General features: G+C 48.7%; 1 protein-coding gene across 3 annotated transcripts in view; it reads right to left on the bottom strand.

The window, feature by feature from the left end:
* Nucleotides 1-23,055, bottom strand: part of OLFM2 (olfactomedin 2) — a 62,549-nt gene that overhangs the window by 5,600 nt on the left and 33,894 nt on the right. The gene's annotated exons all lie outside the window — the stretch shown is intronic.

Raw genomic sequence — 23,055 nt, 5'->3', positions numbered from 1 at the left:
TGATCTCAATCCCTCCTCCGGGAGACCCATTTTACAGATGGTAATACTGAGGTATGAGGGGTGAAGGAACACGGCAAGGAATTGTGGGATTTGAGCCCTTCCAAAGAGGGGAATTCATTCTCTCAAACGCATGCAACAATGCCTCCATAACCACCATTAGAACATAGACCCAGACTCCTACCGACCCTCAAACCTGAAACTTCCTCTCTGCTTCTCAACCCACAGTGACAGATGGGCTCTGGATATATCTTGGGGGCCACTAAGCACAACTCTACTATTGTCATTCCCCCTTCCCCCATCCCCTGTTCTTGAGAAGAGGGAGGGTGATGGCCAAAGGGTGACAGATTCCTTGCAGAGACCTCCAAGCCCTTGACTAGAAGGCGTCACTTTTAGACTCCTCCTAAACTAAACTTCAAGTCAGTTGATGCTGCTCAGATAATTCAGGGATCAATTATGGCCGTGCTTCCCAAACCACGCTCCTTGGAACCCTAGCAATCTTAGCAGGCATGCTGGGAAGAGGGTACTCTGAGGTCAAATATGTTTGTCCATTGCTGAGTGAAATGAGTTTCTTTCTTTTTTTTTTTTTTTTTTTTGGCCATGCTACACGGCTTGAGGGCTCTTAGTTCCCCGATCAGGGATCAAACCCGGGCCCTCAGCAGTGAAAGCACAGAGCCCCAACCACTGGACCACCAGGGAGTTCCTGAAACGAGTTTCTTTAATGCAGGACTTATCAGAACATTTGAAATGCTCATGTTCATCAGGGAACTGACGCTGGTTGTTCAAGTTTTTAAGGGATGCGTGTGTCCTATGGCTCATGTTCATCAGAGCCATAATTTTCCAAAATTATTAGAAAATATCTAGTGAGTGCCTATTCTATGCCAGGCATGGGTCCGGGATAGGGACTAGGAAGAGAGAGACGAAGAAAGCATATTGATTGTTGCCCATGGATGTGGAGGAGACAGACATGAATTATGCAATCCTGCCATTACTTCTAGAACTATATGCTGCAATGAATGCTACAAAGAAAGTACAGAGAGTAACAGACCCTCCCAGGCTGAGGGTCTCAGAGGAGGTGCCCCAGGGAAGGGACAAGTAAGCTGAACTTGAGGGATGAGTGAGCCAGGAGAAGGGGAGAGAGGAAGGGACACTTTTGGCACACAAATTCTGACCAATATCTGGAGGGATTGGAGAAACATTGTTCAAAAAGCATTGAATCCTCACTGGATGGAACGTGTTGGGCCCCCAGATCAGGCCCCCTTGAGCTTCCCCAGAACGTACTGGAATCAGTCACAAGTCCCAGTCTTTTTGTTTTTTTGTTTTTTTTGTTTGTTTGTTTTTTTATATATATAATAGACTACTACTATGCAGCCTTTGGAATTCATAGAAGTAAGGAAGATCTTTTTTTCTTTTTTTAATTAATTTATTTATTTATTTTGGCTGTGTTGGGTCTTCATTTCTGTGCAAGGGCTTTCTCTAGTTGTGGCAAGCGGGGGCCACTCCTCATCGCGGTGCGCGGGCCTCTCACTATCGCGGCCTCTCTTGTTGCGGAGCACAGGCTCCAGACGCGCAGGCTCAGTAGTTGTGGCTCACGGGCCCAGCCGCTCCGCGGCATGTGGGATCTTCCCAGACCAGGGCTCGAACCCGTGTCCCCTGCATTGGCAGGCAGATTCTCAACCACTGCGCCACCAGGGAAGCCCCAGTCTTTTTGTTTTTAATCAGGGCATGGTGGTCTCATTTGTTCAACAAATATTTGTTAAGCTCCTACTGTGTGTCAGGCTCTGTTCTGGATATTGAAAACATAGTAAACAAAACACAAACACAAAAGCTCCTCTAGGAGTTACATTAAAGTGAAGAGCAACAGAAATAAACAAATAAGTTAACACCAAGTATTTAAAGGGTGATGAGTGCCATAGAGAGAAGTAAAGCAGGGAAGAAATGATGGAGGATGCTAGGGTTGGGGGGTGGTTAGGGATTGCAATTTTAGGGGCCCTGGGAAGGGCTTAATGAGAAGGTGTCATTTGAGTAAAGACCTGAAGGAGGTGAGGGAGGAGCCATGAGGATATCTGGGGAAAGATGTTCCAGGCAGAGAAAACAGCAAGTGCAAAGGCCCTGAGGCCGGACCACGCCTGGTATGTTTAGGAAACATGGAGGAGGCTAGTGCGGCTAGAACAGAGTCACCAAGGGGGAGATTGTGTGTGGGGTGGGGGAGATGAGGACAGGGATGGGACAGGACAGCATGTGCAGGGCCTTGTGGACCATGGGGAGGACATTGATTTTTACTCTGAGTGAGGTAGGAGCCAAGGAGGGTTCTGTGCATAGGATGGACAGGACCTGATCCAGGTGTTCACAAGCGCCCCCTGGCGGCCGTGGGGGGAACAGACTGTGGGTGTGGGGTGGCAAGGGTGGGAAACCAGGGCAGAGGTGACTGCAAGAGTCCAGGCAAGCGATGATGGGTGGAAACCGAGGAGATGGGAAGTAGAAGATACTGGTCCTATCCAGAATGCATTCCTAAGACAGGGAAGAAAGTCTGATAAAACCCCAAGTGTTTTACAGAGAAACAAAGCTTCACCATCATGGATCATTTGCACAGCCGCTACTTATCACCCTGCAGAGGCTGTTCCCATGAGCTGTAGCAGAGATAAGCCAGGCTGTGAGTTATGAGCAGTCCCAGAGACTCCAGCTGTTAGCCCACCTTTTTCTCTCCCACTCAATAAAGCCTTTTTTTTTTTTGTAAGCTTATTGGAATGTGAGCAAGTGATATCACTGTACAGATGAGCTTGACTCCTCCGCTAATTTATAAGAAAATAAATAAATAAACCATTCATAGATACCATCTGAAACTATTGTAATTAGTCATTCTTTGAGCCTTATGTACACACTTCGGAGGTTGAGGGAACCCCCTCTTTACGAGTCCATGTTTCCCCGGCGGAAGAATGAAGTCACTCACCTTCCCAGGCTCCCTTGCACGCAGGCATGGTCCAGGTGGAGCCCACACTCCAGCCTTACTGCAGAGCGCCCAGGATCCCCAATGCCAAGGGCTTCCTCGTGTGGTCGGAGCCCACCCAGCCTTTGCACTGGGCAGGCAGAAGCACCTCCCACCCGGAAGTCCCCACGGAGTTCGTGATAAATACCAGCCCTCTCGCCTCTCCAGTGGGAGAACTCTGGGGTGCCTGCTGCCTGCAGTTTCCCAGAGGATCCCATGGGGATCTGTGCTCCAGGTGCCCACAGTGGCACCCTTAGATTGCCCTGCCTGGGTTTCCTTCACTTCCCATCTCCCTTTTGGCACTGGTTCCTCCTGGAATCGCCTCCCAGCTAAGTATTTGCACTCAACTCCTCTCATCCAGCTCTGCTCCTGAAGAAGCCTGACCAAAACCAAGAAAGATGGCCTAAGACAAAAAGGGTGACCCAGAGGGGGAGGGATAAATTAGGAGGTTGGGATTAACATACACATACTACTCTATATAAAATAGATAATCAATAAGATCCGACTGTATAGCACAGGGAACTCTATTCAATATTCTGTAATAACCTGTATGGGAAAAGAATCTGAAAAAGAATAGATATATGTATATGTATAACTGAATCACTTTGCTGTACACCTGAAACTAACACTACATTGTAAATCAACTATACTCCAGTATAAGATAAAACTTTAAAAAAAAAAAAGAAAAGTGATTCAGGAGTGCCTTCCCCTTTGGTTCTAGGAGAATGCAGAACTAGCTTCACCTTTTTTCATGACAAATACAGTTCTTAAAAAACAAAAACAAAAAAGACAAAACCATGAACTTGAATCCAAACATCTCCATCTGTGCTCCCCTGGCTCTGATCCCCAAGCAATTTGGATAGAACCCCCTGAAGGTTCTCATTTGTGCAGAGACAAAGCAGCCCGGTTCAACATAATTAACATCCCCTTCCTACATTCTGTAGCGTGTCCTTTGAAGCAAACAAGCCATTTTCTCTCAACACACGAAATATTGAATTGTAAAAGAGAAGCAAGATTTAAGTGGCGCAGAGAGAAGGCCTCCACGGCTTTCCTAAAATAATTGTCTGCGTTGGACGCACCTAACTGGAGTGTTCTCTGCAGCAGCGTAATTAAATGCTCGGGGTTTGGCTGCCAAATCTCAGCAAGGCCAAGAGCCTGAGTTTCGCCCATTGGGTTCAAGTTCAAATACACAGTCAATTCACGTCCTTGGGAACCCATTGGAATGTCCTGGAAGGCTCCGTGTTTGACTGTCCAAAGGCCAGCTCTCTCAGACTGGGTTTAGCTTCAAACCAAAGTCATGAATTCTCAAAGGTCACAGTCCGAGGGATAGAGAACGCCTATAACTAAGGGAAATGTTTATAACAGCAGGTGTGAGAGCCGCGGAGCTCTCCCGGTACAGACACTTCTGATCTGGTGGCCTGTCTCACCTCACATGTGGCAAATGCAATGGGGAAGCCAGCCGCTCTCTTGGCTGAGCTGCTGGTTTCAAGTTCAATATTCTTGCTAATGGGCTCTAAGCAGGTAAACAATGCATTCAAGTAGCTCTTCCTCATATTGCCTTTTCTGGCTGGGATTTTTCAAATGCTTTCACCCAGGCTGCTGCCCCGATTAAGCAGCAGTCTCTGTAACAGGTCCAGGATTGACTGAGTACAAGACACGCAGGAAAACTTTTTCTAGCTCTCGCGTCCGGGATCATCAGCTCAGCCTACAGCTCCGTCACCTACGTCTTGGTTCAAAAAACAATTCTTGGTTCTTCCGGCGGCCAAGGGATTGCTACAGGATCCCAGGGGCAGCCAACCATTGAGCACTGGCTATTGGGGATTAGCAAACAGGAAAAGAGCAAGCAGCTGCCTCTTAATAAGTCAAGAATATTATTGCGTTTGAGGCTGGATAATTTAATCAGGAAGCAGAAGTGGCTTGGGGCTCATATATTTATTTGTTGGCTGCCTTGTTCCAGAGAGGACTGCAAGTGGTTTACAAGGATATGTAAAATACCACACGATAGCTCCAATTAAATAGGAGAACAGGAATTAGATATTTCTGGAGGGCGGTCTGCCAATCCAGAGCCAAAGCCTTAAGGTTTCTGCATTTGTATTTAACCCAGCCAATCTGAGACTAAGAATTTAGCCCAGGGAAATCATGTGACAAGCACTCAATTGCTACAAGAATGCTCATTAAAGTGCTGTCTAAAATTGGACAACTGGAATTTTTTTCCCCTCCAGCCGTTTGCCAGTAGGGGCATTGATTTTAAAACTCTACAAGAGGGAATACTATGCAGCCATTAAAATCGGGGACAAGCAGGGATTTTTATCCCCATCTTCAAATTTACCTTCTAAGTTTTCTACAATAAACACATATTGTTCTTCTGAAGTTGTTTTTCAGTCCGTTTAAAGTTTTGTGGTTTTTTTTTTTTTTTTTTTTTTTTTTTTGCAAGGAAGAGAGAGAAAAAGTGGGGACATAGAGCCAGAAGTGAGGCTAAGAAAAACCCGTCCCTTAAAAACTTGAACAACCAGCATATGGTTGGGCCATAAATTTGGCTTCAAGCTCCTTAGCAGCCAACTCAAAAAGGGAAAGCTGGTCATTTATGCGGCTCCCAGTGTCCTGAAACAAAAACACACCAGATGCTCAGAGAAAACTTAACTATTTTTAGTACCAAGAACAGGCAAGGATCTCTCCCACGGTCCTCCCAAAAAGGAGTCCGTGTGATGTCACCAGCATCTTTCCAGACAACATCCTTACAATGGAAATGACTCGTTTCTTCTGGATATTCCTTCTTCCTACTCAGCTGGTAGAGTAGAGCCCGGTGGTTAAGAGCAGGGTCTGAGGGTCGGCTGCCTGGGTTGATGTCCTGGCTTGGCCACTCACTTGCCATGTGAGTTGTTTAACCTCCCCGTGCCTCCGTGTCCTCATCTGTAAATTGGACACGATAATTTGTACCTACCTCACAGCGTTGCTGGGAAGCTTGGATGAGTCAATACCATACGTGTGAGAGGGGACTTCCCTGGTGGTCAAGTGGTCAAGATTCCACGTTCCCAATGCACGGGGCACGGGTTCAATCCCTGGGTGGGGAATTAAGATCCTGCATGCCGCATGGCGTGGCCAAAAAAAAAAAAAAAAATACTATACTTGTGAGCGATTAGAACAGTCATCAGCATGTAGTAAGTGCTACAGAAGTGTTTGCTATTGTTATTAATATAATCCTCATGATGCTCTAAAGCCAATTCGGTAACTTCTTGAAGTCAAAATTGTTTGAATTTGATGCGGGCACTGAACTGAGATGATCTGGAAGAATGGGTGAAAGTCCATTGGATTTGGGGCTGAGAATGCAAGATGATGAGAAGTCACAGCCAGATGGCAGCGAGAGAGAGAAAGAGAGACAGGGTGTCGAGTCCTACCAAAGACAGACAGAGACACTGCTCCGTCCTACTCGCCACGTGACTCGGCCAGTTCGGTTTCTGGTCCTAGTTACATCTCCCTGATGTAATTTGGTGGAGGGGAGTCCTGTTTCAGTGTAACAGGCAATCAACAAAGCTCATGGGACTTTCCTGGCGGTCTAGTGGTTAAGACTCTGCACTTCCACTGCAGGGGGCGCGGGTTCAATCCCATAGGGGAACTAAGATCCCACATGCCATGCGGTCCAGCCAAAACAAAACAAAACAAAAAACAACAACAACGAAAAACAACAACAAAACCCCAAGGCTCACACGGCCGTGTTCTCTGTGGTCCATCCTCCAGGCACCCTCCTCTTCCTGGAACACACCATGCTTTTTCCCACCTTCAGGTCTTTGCACTGGTTGGTCCCTCTGCCATCAAAACTCTTGCCCCATCTCATGGCTGGGCTAACTCTTCCCCATTTCTAGGGCTCAAGCATAAACGTCTCTTCCAAAAGCAGCCTCCACTGTCCCTTCCCCATGTTACCCACTTCTCAAGGCATCCTGTGCTTTTTGCCCCGAATACTTGTATTTCTTACTGTATGTCAAGCCTTGTTCTAAGCACTTTGCATGCTTTAACTGATGGAATTCTCACCATGGCACTAGGAGGCAGGCACTGTCATTATCTACCTTTGAGAGGTGAAGAAAACTAGGGGAGAGAGGGCTCAAATCTCTTGCCCAGAGCTTCACAGTCTATAAGTGGCGGAGCTGGGATTTGAACACAGGCCACATGGCTCCACAGTCTACACCACCATGCTGCACCTCCCCTGTTCTCCTTCAAGCCCTGATCACAATGGCCATTGGGACCTCTTGGGTGTGACCACTGGCTCAAAGCCTGCCTCTGCCCCCTAGATGGAAAAGAGCATGGGGAAGGGGAGTTCTGTCTGCTTTGCTCATTGCTGAATCCCCCAGGCATGATGAATGTTTGTTGAATGATTAGATGCTGATGGGCAAACAGCCCATCACGGATTCACCATGCATTTTCCCCTCCACCACCAAATCGGTTTCTGTCTCTCCCAGGGAGGGACTTGCTGAGATCAAGTTGCAGATCATCTGAGGCAGGCACAGAGGCGGTGGCGGCTTCCCTCTGACTGCAGGGACGGCAGAAAGGCCGTGATGAATGATCAGGGACATACCTATCTGCCACGTCTCAGCCGTGATGGGGCCTGAGTCCCTTTGGAGGGCTTGAGATAATAGCAGGCTGCCCCTGTCAAACCTAGCAGTATGGGGCAAATCCCCGCTGAGTGATAAGCTTGACAGGCTTTAAAGAAGATATCAGCTCGCCGGTGCCAAGATGGAGAACCAGAACCTCCCTCAGTCTGAGCAGCTGGGGCTTGGCCTGTGAGAGTCTGTGGCCAGGGAAGGGGCTGAGATGGGATGAGGGGGGTGACTGTGAGTTCATTCATTCATGCATTCTTTTTTTTTTTTTTTTTTTTTGGCCGCACCCTGCAGCTTACAGGATCCTAGCTCCCCGACCAGGGATTGAACCCAAGTCCTTGGCAGTGAAAACACTGAGTCCCAACCACTGGACCACCAGGGAATTCCCAATTCATTTATTCATTCGTCCCCTTCCAATGCAGATAACCCATCTTGCCCTGAGAGGCTATTCAGGCTGGCACACATCACCTCTCACCCTCCGAAGCCAGCCAAGCCATGGCAGAAGACCCCCATTGCCCCTTGGGCCCCGGTCCAGACATACATTCCAGGATGTCTTAGGTTCTGCCATTACAGTGCCAACGTGGACCAAAATGAATGAAATAGACTTCCTTGGGAAAGGTGGGAAGAGACACAGGTCTCTGAGTTTGACTGACTGCCCTCCCTGGGGTCCTTCTCCCTGGAGAAGGCTTGCCTTGTGCAAGAATTTACAAACGCAGTCCATTCCCTTGCAGTGTGGCCCAGACTGTCGGAAACACCGTGGATGCCCGCAGACAGCCCTAAGGGTAGGGTTTATGGACAGAGGTCTGCGTCCAGGCTACAACACGAGAGCCCCAGTTTGCTTTGAGAAAGGATAAGTTCCTCCCCGTCCCCAGCACTCAATAACACCCCATTTGAGGAGACCCCTCAGGGAAGAAACAAACCCTCACTCGAGTCTCCTGAATCTCACCAGCCTACATTCAGATTCCCAATGACTCCTGAGCTCTTTATCACCCCAGGGCCTTTGAATGTGCTGTTCACGCCCACAGTCATCCAGGTGAGCCATGATGAGGGCTTGCACCAGGGTAGATGGAATGGGGACAGCAAATGGGTAGATTCCTATGTTTTAAAGTCAGAGCCCGGGACTTCCCTGGCGGTCCAGTGATTAAGACTCCGTGCTGCCAGTGCAGGGGGCACAGGTTTGATCCTTGGTTGGGGAACTAAGATCCCACATGCCTCGAGGCACAGCTAAATAAATATAAAGGCAGAGCCCACAGGATTTGAGGGACTAGATGTGGGGTGGAAGGGAAAGAGGGGAGTTGAGGATGAGTCCAACTTTTGGGGCCCAAGCAATGGAGTGCATGGATGGGGGGTACCATTTACTGAGCTGAAAAAGGCTGGAGGAGGAGCCCATGTGGAGTGGGGTGGGGATGAAAATCAAGAGTCCAGCCTGAAGGCATGTTCCATTTATGCTGCTTGTGACCACCTCCAAGTGGAAATATCAAGTAGGTAGCTGGGGAGAGGAGGAGAGAGGGTTTGGGTAGAGATACATATTTGGGTGCTCTCAGCAGAGAGATGGGATTAAAAGCCATGAGAAGCCTCTTCTACTGGTTTTTGTCTGTAAAACTTTTGATTTCTCCATCAAATCTAAATGAGATCCTTGCTGGGTAGAGTAATCTTGGTTGTAGGTTCTTCCCTTCCATCACTTTAAGTATATCATGCCACTCCCTTCTGGCTTGTAGAGTTTCTGCTGAGAAATCAGCTGTTAACCTTATGGGAGTTCCCTTGTATGTTATTTGTCGTTTTTCCCTTGCTGCTTTCAATAATTTTTCTTTGTCTTTAATTTTTGCCACTTTGATTACTATGTGTCTCGGCGTGTTTCTCCTTGGGTTTCTCCTGTATGGGACTCTCTGCACTTCCTGGACTTGGGTGGCTATTTCCTTTCCCATGTTAGGGAAGTTTTCGACTATAATCTCTTCAAATATTTTCTCGGGTCCTTTCTCTCTCTCTTCTCCTTCTGGGACCCCTATAATGCGAATGTTGTTGCGTTTAATGTTGTCCCAGAGGTCTCTTAGGCTGTCTTCATTTCTTTTCATTCTTTTTTCTTTAGTCTGTTCCGCAGCAGTGAATTCCACCATTCTGTCTTCCAGGTCACTTATCCGTTCTTCTGCCTCAGTTATTCTACTATTGATTCCTTCTAGTGTAGTTTTCATTTCAGTTATTGTATTGGTCATCTCTGTTTGTTTGTTCTTTAATTCTTCTAGGTCTTTGTTAATCATTTCTTGCATCTTCTCAATCTTTGCCTCCATTCTTATTCTGAGGTCCTGGATCATCTTCACTATCATTATTCTGAATTCTTTTTCTGGAAGGTTGCCTATCTCCACTTCATTTAGTTGTTTTTCTGGGGTTTTTTCTTGTTCCTTCATCTGGTATATAGCCCTCTGCCTTTTCATCTTGTCTATCTAAATGTGGTTTCTGTCCCACAGGCTGCAGGACTGTAGTTTTTCTTGCTTCTCTCCTACTGGTTTTTTATTTTATTTAACACTTATAGAGTGCTCTTTGCTATAGACTGTTTCTGTCTCCCCAGAATTCATATGTTGAAAAATAATCCCCAATGTGATGGTATTTTGGGGTGGGGTCTTTGGGAGTCGGATTAGTGCCCTTATAAGACACCCCAGGGAGCTCCCTGAACTCTTCTGCTGTGTGAGAATACAGCGAAAAGACACCATCTATGAACAAGGAATCTGGTTCTCACCGGGCACTGAATCTACCAGGACCTTGATCTTGGACTTCCCAGCCTCCAGAACTGTGAGAAATAAATTTTGTTGTTTAAGCCACCCCGTCTACAGTATTTTTGTTATAGCAGCCTGAACGAACTAAGATGCTCTTTTAAGCTGCTTTACAAATTTTAAATCCTTGTAGGCTCCCCTCCCCCAATGAGGTACGTACTAACATTAGCTCCATTTTACGGATGGAAAAACTGAGGCAGAGAGAGGAAAGTTAGTTGCCCAAACTCACAGAGCAAGTGTCTGAGCTGAAATTTGGACCCCAGCCTGTGAGACTCTCAAGACCTCACTCTTAGCCGCTATGCTCATGGGAGAAGACTCTCTCTCTCTCCATGGAAGCTTGGCTTCAAGCCTTGCATCCACTGATCCATTCTCCCCAGAGAAGCCAGAGCCAGCTTTCAAAGTGTCACCCCCGGGCTTCCCTGATGGCGCAGTGGTTAAGAATCCGCCTGCCAATGCAGGGGACACGGGTTCGAGCCCTGGTCCAGGAAGATCCCACATGCCGCGGAGCAACTAAGCCTGTGCGCCACAACTACTGAGCCCGTGTGCTGCAACTACTGAAGCCCGCGCGCCTAGAGCCCGTGCTCCACAACGAAGAGTAGCCCCCGCTTGCCGCAACTAGAGAAAACAGTGCACAGCAACGAAGAACCAAAGCAGCCAAAAATAAATAAATTTACAAAGTGTCACCCCCCACATTGGACCCTTCATGGCCCCCAGTGCCCTCAGTATAAAGCCCAAATGCCACCTGGATGCACCCACCAGTCCTGCCCACTTGGGTATGGCTGAATTCTCAGCCTCACTGTTTACTTGTCTTCACCCACATACAGCTGTTTCAGTTCCCCTTTCTGCCTCTGGATCTTTGTCCGTGTTGTGTTCTTTGCTTAGGACACTCTCCCTCTCCTCCTTCACACGGGGAAAATCTGCTCAGGTCTCAGCAGAGTGGGGTGTTCTGGTTCCAGGATGGACCCCTCCCTTAAATGGTCCCCATCCCCACCCCCTCACACACACACCCATACACACCCAGAGTCCTGTGACAGTGGGATACAGCAGTTCTATGCAAAGGAAGGTCCTTTAGCATCATAAAAATGACAGTAGTTGTAATAGTAATTATTATTATCCTCCTCCTCATCAATAACAATTAACATTTATGGAGCATATCTTGTAAGCCAGGCTCTATTCTAAGGGCTTTGCAGCTCATTTGTCACCAATCCTCAGAAGAACCCTACGAGGTTGAACCCATAATACATGTCCAAATCCTGGATCTGCCACTTACTCTTTGTGAGTTTCTAAGCAGATCACTTTGCCTCTTTCACTTGTAAAATGGGAACCAAAACCACCCCTTCCCCTTCCTGCCTAGTCCCCCCCATGCACACACACACTTAAGTGTAAGCTGCCTGATGGTTGAATTTTCATCCTTTCCTTCCCCTGCTCTGCTCCATATGGTTGAGAACTACATCTCTCACACTCCTTTGCTTTCAGAAAGGTTCAGCCAATGGGAGGCATACATGGAGGATATGAGGGCAGGACAAGGGGAGAAGCAGCGGTATTTCCCTGCTTTCCTGCCTCCTGTGCTCCAGCATTGGTTCCATGGCTTCAGCCCCCACTGATAGTCCCACACCTGGGCTCTGTTTATACCACCTCTTCTATCCAACGCCCCACCACCACCCGTCCTAGGGGAATAAATGCTCTGGGCTGTTGCTAATCTCTGGTTTTCGTTTCCATCTCTGTTTAGTTTTTCATCTCTTCCATCATCTTTGTAACCAATTCCCTGAACTAAAATCCCCGAAAGCCCTAGAAGAGTTGTTTCTCTAGTCAGCCTCTGAAGGGTATAGTAACTAACTGCTCAGTAAATACTGTGCCAGCTGTAGACTTTATCACACAGGCTGCTTCAGTCCAAATTCTGATCTACTCCTTCCTGTGTGACCTTGGGCAAGTAGCTTAACCCCTCTGTGCCTTTCTTAACCTCTCTGTTTCCTCATCTAAAAGTTGGGATAATAACGGCCAGGCTTCACAAGGTTCTTGTGAAAATGATGAATTGGTACATGTCAAGAGTCAGTCATGGTGCCTGGTATATTGTGACTGCCCAGTCAGTGGGAGCTCTTATATCAATTCACGGAACCAGCACTGTTCTAGAACTGTTCCATGTCCCCTGCTGACTTTTTTTTAAATAAACTTTTTATATTGGAAGTATTTTATATTTTATCTTTTTAATTATTTTTTTTTTTTAATGGATCCTTTTTAATTTTATTTTTTGGCTGCGCTGCAGGGCACGCGGGATCTTAGTTCCCCAACCAGCAACTGAACCCGCGTTCCCCTGCAGTGGAAGCATGGAGTCTTAACCACTGGACCGCCAGGGAAGTCCCAGAAGGATTTTAGATTTACAGGAAAATTGTAAAGATAGGACAGAGAGCTTCCATACGCCCCTCACCCGATTTCCTTTGTTGTTAACATCTTACATATCCATGGCACATTTGTCACAACTAAGAAACCAGCATTGGTTCATCACTCTTACTAAACTCCAGACTTTACTGGGATTCCTCCAGTTTTTCCACTCATGTCTTTTCTGGTTCAGAATCCCATCTAGAATTCCACATTGCATTTAGTTGTCACATCTCCTTAATCTCCTCTGGTCTGTAATAGTTTCTTCATCTTTCCTTGCTCTTCATGACCTTGGCAGTTTTGAGGACTACTGGTCAGAGACTTTGTAGAATGCCCCACCAGCTTTGAAGGGTGGGAAGCAGGTCCTAATTTCTCCCTGAGGTTTCCCTGGCTCACAGCCCAATGCCTGGCATGCAGTAGCTTCTTCACAGACACTTCCTGAATGAATGAATGAATACAAGAATGGCAGTCATTTATTTCTTTATCCTCCCGCACTCCGTGTTCTGCAGGCATCCCTGCCAGAGTCTAGATCTAGAAAAGTTCACAGCGAAATAAAAGCTCTTCTCCTTTCAGAAAGTTTCGTTTTTGATCCTTTCTTTGTAGACATCAAGGATTCATTTCTTTAATATTTAGGGGCTTTTGTACCAAAGGGAAGCAGCTACATTTGTATCAGACGTCTCATTTTTCAAGGCAAGTGAGAGAGATTTTTTTCTAGCAAGACGGGGATTCTTCCTTCCCAAAGCTATCATTTGATTTCTGTTTCTTCCTTCCTGGCCTTCGGGCAGGCAGCAGAGTGGGGGTGAGGGGCTACGGAATTATCCACATTTAAAAAAAAATCTTTTGGCCTCACTGTGCGGCATGTGGGATCTTAGTTCCCTGACCTGGGATCGAACCTGCAACCCCTTCAGTGGAAATGCAGAGTCTTAACCACTGGACGACCAGGGAAGTCCCATCCCATTACCCACATTTTTATGTCCTCTCTGTCATAGCACAGGGAAGATTAATTAGAACCTTGCAAAGTTGCCGAGACTGAATCGGCCTCAGGACCTGGTGCAGGAAGTGGCCTGGCTGTCATGTGATGGAGATGAATTAGAAGCTTTATTTCCCATCCCTCTGAATGGCTCAATATTTGCCACAGGGACCAAGAGACTTGTCTTTAGGTACACAGAGCTTGCCCCTTTTTAACATTAGCTGGTTAGAAATGGGAATTCCCTTTAACCACACAGGCCTGTGGGTCTGGCTGCTTTTTATTTCTCAGCTCTGGGAGGCCAGGGTGAAGCCAGGGGATGTAAGGAAAATACCCACATCAAGGTCATTTCCCTGCCACCACAGTCCCTGCTGCTGGAAGACACTGGCCCAGGTTTAATCTCTCTCCTGAAGTTTGTCAGAAGTAAAAATGAGCCTGGGTGAGCTTTTCTGACAATTCTCTCGACCTATAGGAATTCAATTTCTGGCTTGGGCATAAATTTGCAGCCATCAGTGCCTGCGGTAGGGGATGGGCACATTGGCTGGAGTTGGATCTCTGAAATCAATCCGTCGGTGCACGGAAAAGGTCGTCACGGGGGAAGATGACCTTCTGTGACTGGCTCAGGAATCTCACGCCAGGAGCCAGGGACGCCCCTGCACAAAATGGAGGTGTTTGCTATGAGGCTCCCAGGCGGGGGATGGAGGGAGGGAGGCCTTGAAGGCTGGATAGTGTGGCCAGGAGGTGACAGGGGCCCAATCTGCTGGCTAATAACTCACAGGGACAGCCAGGCATCAGCACTGCCTGAAAACTGACTTCCGTGGGCTCCGTGTGCGCCGCTGGGGGTGGCAAGTTAATTTGGGGTCCAAACCTTTTATCCTTTGGCTACACCTTGGACTCACATTCAGGATTTCAAAGACAGGCATTCAATTCCCCCAGCCAAGGTGAGGCAACAGAGCGTGATCATTTAGGGCACCGAATCTGGGGCCAGGTCACCTGGGTTCCGATCTCAGCTCTGCTGTGTGACCTTGGGCGAGTGACTTAGCCACCCTGGGCCTCCGTTTCCCCACTAAGTAATATGGAGCTAAGAATAGTACTGATGTCACTGAGGTTGTTAGTGTATTCGAATAGCTTAACATCGGCAATGTAATATACACGTGAGTGCAATAAAATTGATTTTGGTATGAAAATAAGCAAATAGAGGGAATTCCCTGGCGGCCCAGTGATTAGAACTCGGTGCTTTCACTGCCAGGGTTCAATCCCTGGTCGGGGAACTAAGATCCCGCAAGCTGTGCAGCGCAGCCAAAAAAAAAAAAAGGCAAATAGGTGCTGACAGGGAATCCAAAAAGGTAGCCCAGTATCTGGGGCTCAGACAGTCTGCATTTAAATCCTGGCTCTGGGTTACCTTGGGCGAGTTACTCTCTCTGCGCCTCAATTTCCTCAAAGCGGAGAAGAGTGATGACAATGTTGGTTTTTGAGGGTTAAGGGAGCTAAGATATTTGAAAGACAAAGAGTCGATTATAAAACAGCGCAACAAAGCCGTGATGGAGCGAGCACAAGTAAGAGCAGAGGATGGCTACGGGGCCTGGTTACAAGGGTTCCAGGCAAAGGGAACAGCATGCGCAAAAGCATCCCACAAACATTGATTGAGCACCTACTCTGTGCCAGGTACTGGAGACACAGCAGCAAACAGGATAGGCAAAGATCCCTGTTCTCGCAAAGATTCTACTCCAGTAGGGAGAAGATGGTGCACGATTTGAAGCTCAAATCGGGAGGCCTGGAGATGAGCTGGATATTTTGTTTGCCCCTCCAGGTCCTCCCTCCCCACTTCTTCAGCCGCTCTGTGCTCCGGGAGGCTGACCCCTGCAGCCTCCACCTCCCAGAAGCCCCCACCCTCCAGCTTCCAGCGACGTCTGGCCAGTGAGTGTGACCACAGGAGACAGGGGTGGGGGGCAGGCAGAGGAAAGAGTCTGGGGTATTGAATTCCCTGGTTCCCTTCGTGCCAAGCAATGGTTTCACGGTTGCAATGTTCCTCTCCTGACACTGGTGGCTCCTCTGGGCATCCCCCCAGGATGTCAAGCCCAGGATGTCTGGAAGCAAGCGAAAAAGCAGTGGTGATGTAGCTGGTACTGTACTTTTCAAGGTACTGTACTGTACGATTAAAAATGTTTTCTTTATTTTTCGTGTTTGTTTGTTTTTTATGTATTATTTGTGTGAAAAGTATTATACACCTATTACAGTACAGTACACAATAGCTGATTGTGTTAGTTGGGTACCTAGGCTAACTTTGTTGGACTTACGAACATGATCTCAGAACAGAACTCATTTGTATAGAGGTGGACTTAACTGTACAGTCATATTCTGAGGTCCTGAGGGTGCGGACTTCAACATATGAATTTGTGGGGTGGCGAGGGGACATCGTTCAGCCCATAACCATGTGTGAGCAGAGAAAAGATCTGGTCAGGAAGATCATTGAGGGTGGGCTGGTTAGAGCAACACAGAGAGGCAGAGAAATCCACCAGCAAGATTCAGGTGAGCACATTGGGGGGCTGACTCGGCCCATCCTTTGAAGTTTTCCAGAGCTTTCAAAGAAATGGATCTCAAAGAAAACAGCTCCGGCCACGAGGCACATCCTCCGCTCGGAGGGCAGGAGGCGGTGATGGCCACCTGGGTCACCGGAGCTCTTTGTTAGTGTGAACGGCCCACTTGAAGGGAAATCGATCCTGGCTAAGCACAGAGCAGCTGCTCCCAGCCAAAGCTGCTGTAGAGAGGCCCTTTGCCCCTGTCCTCCAGGGCTGGGACAGGAGCCAGCAGGAGCCCGAGGACTGTTCTACCAGGTCGTGGGTTCCAGAAGGGCCTTCAACCAGCATGCACTGCGACTGCCCGCTCCTGCATTGGTCCAAGGTGGAGTTTCAGCATCACCTCCAGTCTTGGCACTCACCAGAGACCAGCTCCACATGTAATGATTATCATTATCACCAGCCTTGCCGACTGCCGTCCGTGTGCCAGGCACTATGCAGGCATGTGCGTGCGTGAAGGACTTCCTAGTGCCACCTCCCAGCCATGTGACCTTGGGCAAGTGACTTGAACCTCACTGTTCCTCGGTTTCCCATATATAAAACAGGGCTGGGACTTCCCTGGTGGCTCAGCGGTTAAGAATCTGCCTGCCAATGCAGGGGACACGGGTTCGATGCCTGGTCCGGGAAGATCCCACACGCCGCGAAGCAACTAAGCCCGTGCGCCACAACTACTAAGCCTGCGCTCTAGAGCCCGCACGTCACAACTACTGAGCCTGCATGCCACAACTACTGAAGCCCACACACCTAGAGCCCGTGCTCTGAGACAAGAGAAGCCACCACAATGAGAAGCCCTCGCACCACAACGAAGAGTAGCCCCCACTCGCCACAACTAGAGAAAGCCCGTGTGCAGCAATGAAGACAAAACAAACAAACAAAACAACAGGGCTAATAGCAGCACCCACCTCTTAGGATTGTGGTGGAGGTAAATGAGTGCCTGAGCACATAGAGCTTCAAACCATACGTAGTAAGAACTGTGGAAGGTCAGCTCCTGATAGGATCACCTCCATTCACCTCCCAACAGTTGTGGGATGTAGGGGGTGTCCTCAGCTGAAGGTCAGGGAGGAAAGGCAAGGGGAATAGCCTACCATGCCATCAGTCTGTTGAGGGACAGAAGCCATACTAGATGGTTCCATGGAGGGAATTTAATATGAGGAGTGTGGTGCCGAGGAGCCATAAGGGCTGGATGGGGTAGGTGCGGAAGGTGAAGTGATCAAAAGAATAGCAACTGTAAGAAGCTGCAGGGTTGGGAAATTCCCTGGCGGTCCAGTGGTTAAGACTCTGTGCTTCCACTGAAGGGGGCACGGGTTCCATCCCTCGTCGGGGAACTAAGATCCCACATGCCACGCGTCGTGACCAAAAAAGAAAAAAAACGAAGCTGCTGCAGGGTGGCAGGGCAAAGGGGGTTAGTGGAGCTGGACCCAAGGAGGGGACAACAAGGCCACTGCCTGCAGCAAAGAAACAGGGGGAGAAATACCCTGACTTCTCTCTTCCTCCCGCCTCCAACTCCCACCACAGTTTCCCATTGGCCAAATCTAACAGGAAGCCAGTGAGCAAGGGAACCTGGGAAATGTAGTTTTCAGGGGTCAACCCCCCTCTGATACCAAAAACAAGGGGAGGGCAAGGAATAAATCTGAGGGACACCATGTAAATGACCAGTCCACAGGACTCAGGGCCCAGCCTGCCTCTCTCTAAAGTTGTCTTAACCACCAAGCTACACACTTAGGGAGCATCTGTTTCAGTCAACTGTCCCATTGCATGCCTCACAATAAGTCTTTGAAGGAACAGTGATAATGCTGGATACTTCTTATCCATAGTTAAGAGTCACCTAAGTTTATGAGAATTCCCTGGTGGTCCAGTGGTTAGGACTTGGCGTTTTCACTGCAGGGACCCGGGTTCGATCCCTGGTCGGGGAACTAGGATCCCGAAATCCATGCAGCATGGCCAAAAAAAAAAAAAAAAAAAGAAAAAGAAGAAGAAAGAAAGAAAGAAAAGAAAAAAAAAAGAGTCACCTAAGTTTAAAAGTCACCTCCTCAAGAAGCCTTCCCTGATTACCTCCTTAAAGAAGATCTTCTCAGTCCCCATCTCCCTGCCTGGCACTTGTCATGGAAGAAATCATACTATATACATTTGTTGGCTCAGGTAGTGTATGAGAAGTGTACAAATACAAGGACCTTATGTCTTGGTCACTACCATGTTCCCAATGCCTAGAACAGCACTTGGCACATAGTAAGTGTTCAATAAGTATTTGTACAATATTTTTTAAACCCTGAGGTGGTGCTGCTTGCTCTGTATATTAAATAGTAGAGCTAGAATTACAAACCCAGTTCTGTGGTGCTGTAGAGATGCTGGTGTTTCTACTCTGTCATCCTCCTGCCAACTACCCCAGGGCTGTCCAAACTCTCTGCATCCTTCAGGGTTCAGAGTAAACATTACCACTTCTGAAAAGCCTCCCCCATCCCTGCAGACAGGTCAGAATCCCCTCTGTGTGTGTCTCCAAAGTCCCTACCCCTTCCCTCTTACAAGGTTCTTACATGATGAATGAACAATGAACAAATGAATGAATGAATGAGTGCCTCCGGCCCACTCCAAGTCCTCCAGGTGACCTCTTTCTCCCCCACCCTTCACATATTCTCTGTTCTATTCTCTCAGGGTTTCCTCCCCTCTTCCCACTCCTCTCAGGGTGGATACAGGGGCTTTGGGTTTTGAAGGGGGTGTGGGGTCTAAGGCAGTTGAATGTAGCTCAGAAGCACATAGACCCCAGATCCTAACGACTTGAGTTCAAATCCTGGCTCCTCTGGTTTCTAGCTGTGTGACCTTGGCAAGTGATTTAACTTCTCTGTGCATTCGTCTTCACATCTGCAAAATGGGCATGACGGCAGTGCCTTCCTACAGGACCATGGGAGAATGAAATGAGCTATTTCGGATCTGTTTCAGGGCTGCATCTCTTCCTCACAGCTCCCTTCTGCAATTCCCAGGCAAGTCTGAGCAGCAGAGAGCTGAGTCTCCAGCAGTTAATGAATCCGGAAAGGATCTCAGCTGTGTGAGGGGAGCCCCAGTGCCAAGTTGGCCTGATTTTCATCCTGAGAGAGCTGAGAACAGGTTCTGGTGTCAGACATCTGCGCTCTGATTGTCATAAATGCCTGGTGCTCCCATGACCCTCTTTGTTGGAGCCTGGGGGTGTAGGCAATGCTCTTGGGGCTCTGCCTAGATCTTCTTATAATGGGGCACACCCACCCCACAGCTGCTGAGAGTGGAGGCTCACAGCTAGCATTGGTGACCTTCTCTGGATACCTGCCGTTGGCCCTGGGGAGCTACCACACACTGGAGATGCTTCGGAGACATCCCCCACCCCCAGGAGCAGCCAATGATTGATTGATGCAGGGGTCCAAAAGCCCACCCCTCTGCAGTACAATTTACGTTCCAGAGCTCCCCCCATCCCTGTGGATCAGGCCAAGCCTGGAGTGTACCCGAGTCCCCTTCCCTGGTCCCACTTCCCTTACCCTGCACTCACAATTAGTCATGTGCTCCAAATCCCTGTCTTGGGTTCTGCTTCTCAGGAACCCAACCTAAGATGGGGGGAAACAATGAACATTCAACAGAAGAGGGTATTTATGTGGGTGTCCCTTCAAAGCTCATCTTCACACCCAGGCACCAGGTTCTGTCATTTCCACCTACATACGCCGTTTATCATCCAATCCTGAGAACAGCTCTCACGTCACAATGTATCCCCAATTCTGCCCAGCCCACCCAACCTACAATGTGCAGCCCCATCACTCCCCAAGGCTTGCCGCTCTGCTGCGTTTTATTGCATAAAATGTACTGTCCCTTGACCCTATATTAAAATTTATCTTGCTTCCTCTGTCTGCCCCATGATGCTGTCAGCATTCCAATGGCAGCATCCAAGGGATGTTTACTGCTTTGCTCATTGCTGTGTCCTCAAGCCAGAATGGTGCCTGGCACCCAGTAGGTGCTCAGTAAACATTTCTGGAAATAAAGAATGAATCCTTTAAATGCATTCATTTGGAGACAGCTTTAACTGTCTCCTTCTCTTACCTCTTTACAATCGGGATCTATGCACTTTTCCTGCTCTGGACGGGTATCTTCCTGGTGCAGTCGTCTCTGCCCTGGTACCCTGGATCCCACCCTCGCCGCCCACAGTATGTTCCCCCTGCAGCAGCCAGAGGGCGCCTGTGAGCACAAGTCAGATCATATTCTTCCTCTGCTCAGAAGCCTCTATGACTCCCACCTCACTTGTAAAAGCCAAAGTCCTCTTGCACCCCACAAGGCTCTGCACAATCTGTCCCTGTCACCTCCCTGCCCTCGCCTCCTCCATGCTCCCCCCCACTCACTGCTCCAGCCACACAGGCCTCCTCGCTGTTCCTACAACACCCCGAGCACGCTTCTATATGAGGTTTTGCACCCGTTATTCCCCCTGCCTGGAATGTCCTTCCAACTCCTTTATTTAATGTCGTTGTTTCAAGAGGCCTCCTTGACACCCCTCCTGCTCCAGTCAGAACTACCAATGTCTCAGCACCACCCGTCACCTTCTTTTCTTTATCAGTTTCCAACACACTACATCATTTATGCATTAATTTTTTGTTATCTTTCTTCCCCTCCAGAATGTCAGGCAGGGATCTTCAACTGTTTTTGTTCACTGCTGTTTCACCAGTACCTAGAATAGTACCTCGCACACAACAGGTATCCATTTTTTACTTTAAAAAATTCTCACAACTCCCGGGACTTCCCTGGTGGTGCAGTGGTTAAGAATCTGCCTGCCAATGCAGGGGACACGGGTTTGATCTCTGGTCTGGGAAGATCCCACATGCCACAGAGCAACTAAGCCCGCGTGCCACAACTACTGAGCCCATGCACTGCAACTACTGAAGCCCAGTGCCTAGAGCCCGTGCTCTGCAACAAGAGAGGCCACCGCAATGAGAAGCCCACGCACCTCAACGATGGGTAGCCCCCGCTAGACACAACTAGAGAAAGCTCGCGCGCAGCAATGAAGACCCAATGCAGCCAAAAATAAATTAATTAATTTAATTAAAAAAATTTTTTTAAATTTCTCACAACTCCCTATGGGGCAGGGACTCTGAGTGTCCCCCTACACAGATAAGGACACCGAGGCCCACTGAGGGGAAACGCCACGCTTGGCTTGTGGGTCAGGGAGTGGTCCACAGGCATCTCTTTGGGTGTGTGTGATTGTGTGCGACTCTGTGTTGTGTGTGTGGGTCTGAGCTTAAATGCCTGTATCTGTCTGAATATGGACACAGGAGGAGGCTGCCTGGACGTGTTCAGGCCGATTTTGCAAGTGCGTGTCTGTGTGTGGAAAGGAGGCAGTGGGCTAGATCCCAGGCAGGTGCGAATGTGTATCTGTGTGCTCAGCTGTGTGGGAATGTGTGTGTGTGTGTGTGTGTGTGTGTGTGTGTGTGACAGTGCACCGGACGATGGGGATTCATGTATCCACAGCCAAGCTGTGTGTGGCGGGGGGATGAGGAGGGGTAGCTCTGGGAGGCTTGGATGGGGCTGGAGCTGAAGTCGAAGGAATGTGGTGGGTGAGGGAAGAGCCCCGCCAGCCACGGGCCTGTTATTTATAGACGGATCCTGGTTCATAGATTCCAAATTTTTTTTTTTTTAATCTCCCTCACTGCCAGGCCCTTATAAATATTCATGAGTTTCCAGCCTTGGAATATTTAAGTAGCCAGAGGAGGAGTGGGGCGGGCCGTGAGAGGGGAAGGAGAGGGTCCTGGCGGCGATGGGAGGACGCGTGGATAGAGAGGAGTGGGGTCTCTCTGGAATCGCCTTCTCCCCTCGGGGTTCCTCTTCCAAGCTGCAGTTGGCAAGATGGGGAAGGTTCTCGGCCAATACGGAGATCCCCCAATGCCTATTATTATTCTTCCCCGGGGGGAAGAGAAGGTATGTATGCTGTTTTCTCAGCTCTGACTATAGCACGGGCTTGGAAACTTGTTACCCTGAGACCCCGCAGCTCAGGCGGGAGCAGGAGACCCCTCAGATGTACCATGAAACAAAGGAGCTCTGGAGGCAAACTATGGGGAGGTCATGTGTGGCCTCCTGCCTCGACCCATGGAGGAGAACAGGTGCCAAAGACTAGTCCATATGGGAAGAAATAAAATGTGCATGTATGGGCCTGCATCTGTGAATGTCTAACTCTTTGAATGTGTAAGAGACTGTGGCAGCTGATAGAACTGTTCACAAAATTTCCAGTTCTCTCTTGGGCACATGATAGGACTGTACTTCCCCAAAGTGGCCCTGGGACTTCCTTTAGCCAATGCCATGTGAGTGGAAGTGACCTCCAGCTAAGAGCTCTAACAGCCAGCGCGTGATTTGCCACGTTCTTGCCTCAGGAATTGCGGAAGTGTGTGTTGATGAGAAGCCTCCAGCAGCTGGCCACGCAAGGCAGAGACCCCTGCCAGCCCTCATGCAGCATGAGCAGTCGCTCATTTGGTCATGCTAATCCACTGAGACTTGGGGACTGTGTGTTATGCGGCACAGCCTCGCCTACACTGACTAGCACAGAGCCTGAGAGTGTGTGAGATGGACGAGTGGCACGTCTGTGTCCGTGTGGCCAAGAACACACGTGAGTGTGTAGCCATGTACAGGCTTAAGTGTGAAAGCATCAGCAACTGTATGAAACTGCACATATCAGTGTATAAAACAGGGACTGGGTAAGTCTGTGTAAGACTCTGCAGGTGGGTAAGAAAATGTGAATGTGAATGGCGAGGCACTGCATGCACAACTCCTGGGGGCACTGTTCTCAGAGAACACCACGCCCCCTAGA

Source organism: Balaenoptera musculus, chromosome 3 (genome assembly GCF_009873245.2).
Source record: "Balaenoptera musculus isolate JJ_BM4_2016_0621 chromosome 3, mBalMus1.pri.v3, whole genome shotgun sequence".
In the NCBI taxonomy this organism is placed as follows: Eukaryota; Metazoa; Chordata; class Mammalia; order Artiodactyla; family Balaenopteridae; genus Balaenoptera; species Balaenoptera musculus.
The sequence above is the reverse complement of the archived record's forward strand: the minus strand, read 5'-3'. Positions and strand labels throughout refer to the sequence as shown.